General features: G+C 30.2%; 1 pseudogene; it reads left to right on the top strand.

The window, feature by feature from the left end:
• Positions 1-1,156: 1,156 nt before the first annotated feature.
• LOC122915409 lies at positions 1,157-2,106 on the top strand (annotated as a pseudogene).
• Positions 2,107-4,247: the final 2,141 nt, after the last annotated feature.

A 4,247-nucleotide genomic window follows, 5' to 3' on the forward strand; every position in this document is an offset into this window, starting at 1 on the left:
ATTACGTCTCATTCTAATTAGTCAATTTTAATCATGAACAAAAATGCAAGACCCATATAAATACTCTTTGAACCTGTGCTTACTAGTGGAGAGAAGACTGTCATTCAGCAATGCACTGGAAAGCAGAGCAGTAGTAATGTTAAAACATTAATGTTTAAACATTAAAAATAGTAATGTTTAAACAGTTAAAACAGTTTAAAAGCTTTTCAACTTTTATTCCTATGTGAGAATGTGTCCTTTATTACCCTCATTTTTATTGTTAAGTTTCACAGTGTTTTAAACAACTGGCTCCCTTCTAAAATTAGGAAAACTCGATTTATATCAGGTAAGTGAATTTCTTTCTTTCTTTCTTTCTTTCTTTTTTTTTGTAAGTGAATTTCTTAAAACATCTGTGGATCTACTAGAAGCTTCCTAGTGTTATCCCAGCTATATATTTATATATTTAAGAAGGTAAATTTATTTAACCTTCTTGCATTCCACTTTCCTTTAGGAAAATAATGTATTTTAATTGGAATTAATTTTAAAATAAGTATTTTAATTTTGATTATTAGTCACATATTAACATATGTCTTTATTGAAAGAAAATAGCTAAATTATAATATATAATACATAAATACATCTAGGATTTTATTAACTTAAGAAAACTTTAAAAAATAGCTCACATATTATCTTTTTAAAACCTTTGTATAAATGTTAGTGATTTACTTGAACCTTGATTACATTGACATTGCATGGTATTGTCATACATTTGAAAATAAATTTGTATTGAAAATAAAATTGTATTGTCATACAATTGAAAAATATAAACAGTTCACATTGAACTTAAGCAAATTTCTGAGAATAAGTAAACAAATTACTCTCTTATGCAAATTTTCCAATATTATAACCTATTCCACCAAAGTTAAATGAAAATATGAGGCATTATTTTTTATTTTATGCCTACATTTTGGGCTTTCACAAGAAAAATTATTCTAACCTACTTTAATGACTATCTTCATATAATTTTTTCCACATGCATTGAAGAAATTATAGTTTGCAAGATATGTTCTACCCCAGAAATAACTTCACAGCCAGTAAATAACAAAACCAAAAAAAAGAGACAGATTTGGAAGATTCAAGAAAAATTTTCTTATGTTTCCAAGAAAAAAAAATCATCATGCCTGACAAATTGATTAATATGACCCTAATAACAAGATTTTTGCTCATGGGATTCCCTGATGATCAGGTGCTACAGATACTTTATGCTAAATTTTTTCCCCTGGTTTACCTGGTGGCATTGATGGGGAACTTCCTCATTACCACCCTCACCACCATTGGCCAGTATCTCCAATCCTCCTTGTACTTCTTCCTGAAAAATTTGTCTTTGATTGATATCTGTTACATCTCTGTCACTGTTCCCAAATCTGTCATGAACACTCTGACCAACAACCATTCCATCTCCTTTGTGGGATGTGCTTCAAAGGTTTTCCTTGTTCTTGTCTTTGCTGGCACAGAGTTTGCCCTCCTTCTGGTGATGGCCTATGACCGCTATGCTGCCATCTACTGTCCTCTGCTCTATGAGGCCATCATGAATAGAGGTGCCTGAGTGCAGATGGTGACATCATCTTGGTTCAGTGGTTGTATCTATGGATCCATTCATGTTGCAAGCACATTTTCTGTCCATTTCTGTGGGCCAAACATGGTGCATCAATTTTTCTGTGACATTCCATCACTGCTTACACTTGCTTGTTCTGGGGACCAAATTCTGAAATATGTGTTTATTATTGTTATTTCTTGTTTTGCTTTTGTATGTTTTACTTTCATGGTTGTTTCCTATGTTTATATTGTGTCCACTGTCCTAAGAATTCCATCTTCACAAAGCAGGTTTAAAACCTTCTCTCCCTGCATGCCTCATCTCTAACTGTGGTAACCTTGTTCCTCTCTTCTGGATATATTGCATATTTGGGTTCAGCCTCAAAATCCTCATCATCAACGAACCTCTTTATGCCTGTGTTATATTCTCTGTTATCTCCCAGCCTCAATCCTCTCATTTACAGCTTGAGAAATAGGGACATCAAGATGACCCTTGGAAAAATTTGTGGTGGAAAAATGAAACCAAATATATAAATATTCAAAATATCAATGACTCTGATACCCAGTAATATGTATCAAATTATTAGTTCATACAATTAAGTTGATAATCAAAAATAAAAATATTTTAAAATACAATTACAAATAATTTCAATTTTTTTGGTTTATATAATTGTTTTTAAGTTATTGAATACCTATTTTATCATTAGTGCTGCTACATAGGATGTGATATTTATAAGGAGAGATGGGCTTGAATGTCAGTGGAGTGTTTCAGCAATTTCCAATTTACTGGAAATAGTCCAATCATTATGCTCATAGCAATAGGCCACTAGTTTAAAGTAGTATTATTTTTTCATTTCACAGAAGTTTCTGTAGGATTTTTATTAATATTCCATGTAACTGAAATTAGATTTTGGTTTACTTTCTAAATTTTAATATGCTCTTTTCATTTATTTCTAAATTTAGTTCTCCTTATGCTTATTTTTATCCTTAAATTTATTTTTTATTAATTTATTAATTTAAATGTACTTCTAGTTTATTTCTGCATATGGATATATTTGCATGGAAATCCACATTCTTTTAAATGATGTTGGCCTTTATTCCATTAACTTTCCCTCTAATTATTCCTATTATCATCACATTCTTGAAAGTTTTACAATCAGTCTTCTTTCTAGCCATCTCATTTCCCTAATGTTTGTTTTCTTTCTCTCTTAAGCAAGTTTGTTTTCCAGATTTAAAATCCATTATGGCATAATTTCTCTATCATTTGGCTCTTTACTTCTCTTACAGCTCATTAGTTCATAATCTTAACTTTCCTCTTTACTTTTTCAAATTTCTGATAAAATTGGAAGTGATGTGATGCTAACTTACTCTAGGCTTGGAACAGTGAACTTGATGATGATGATGATGGTGATGACATGTGTACATATCTATGTACTGCAAGTGTTTTTGTCCATTATTTCCTGTATCTCTGAATAGAAATTCTACAAGGTAAATACTATTGATTTTATATGAAAATCTGGAATCAATAAATATTAAGAAATGAATCTTAAGTCAGTTAACCAGTAACTAGAACTATACCCATTTATTCTTGACAAGGATACTATTCTGTAACAACTAAAGACATAATTGGATACTATCCCCATACCATTCAATAGCTTTTGAAAGTTTTATTTTTTGATAGTTATATATAATTGTAAAACAGCAATTATCTCAGCCCTGAAATATATATATATATATATATATATGAACTGTATATTTTGCTAACATTTGCTGTCTTTGTTGTAAAGATATTATTCTTCCTCATTGATTAAAGGATGGAAAAGATGTGGTTAATATATGTATTATATATATAATATATATAGTATACATATGTATATATATACATGTATTTATATATATTTATATATATATACTATTTAGAGATAAAGTTATGAAAGTATTAACATATGCAAAAATGTGGGCAATTCACAAAGGCATAGTTAAAAAGCCAGTATAAAAAGTTTGCATACTATGTGAATTCACTTACGACATGCTGCAATTGCAAATACACAGAGATGGAAAGCAGAACACTACATGGCAAGTTTATATCAGAAGAAAATAGTTTGACTACAGAGAGACTGTATGAGGAAATATTTGTGTGATATAAGTGCCCTGTGTCATCATTGTGGTAGTGGTTACCACATCAGGTGTTACAACTCATGGAATCATACACCAGAATAAAATTTTAAATTGTAAATAAATTTTAATTTGTGTCAGCCAAAAAAAATCCAAAGATGCCAACAATATTGTAAGTATGTGAACATCTCTATGCCAATTCTCATAAACTGATGTATTTGGCTTCCATGTTCACTGACATTTCAAGTCAAAGGAGCACAGGTGAGGTCTGATAAAATCTCTTTTCTACACTTTGAAGCTCTTATTTTTTGCTCTAGAATTTCTGAAACATTGTATCATAGGTTTTCCTTCAAGGAAGACTTAATAACTAATTATGAAAGAGTTAAATTTCCTCTTGGAAAACCAGTGGGAAATAAGAGAAACTGGAAATATCTGTTCTTCATGTATTCAGAAAATATTTCTGAAGATTATATTTCATGTTCCTGATATTGTCCTTTAGGGTCATCAAGGTCCATTTGTCTATAGCAATAATCAGGTTAATAATATGCTTTAGAATGAAA

Source organism: Neovison vison, chromosome 1 (genome assembly GCF_020171115.1).
Source record: "Neovison vison isolate M4711 chromosome 1, ASM_NN_V1, whole genome shotgun sequence".
In the NCBI taxonomy this organism is placed as follows: Eukaryota; Metazoa; Chordata; class Mammalia; order Carnivora; family Mustelidae; genus Neogale; species Neogale vison.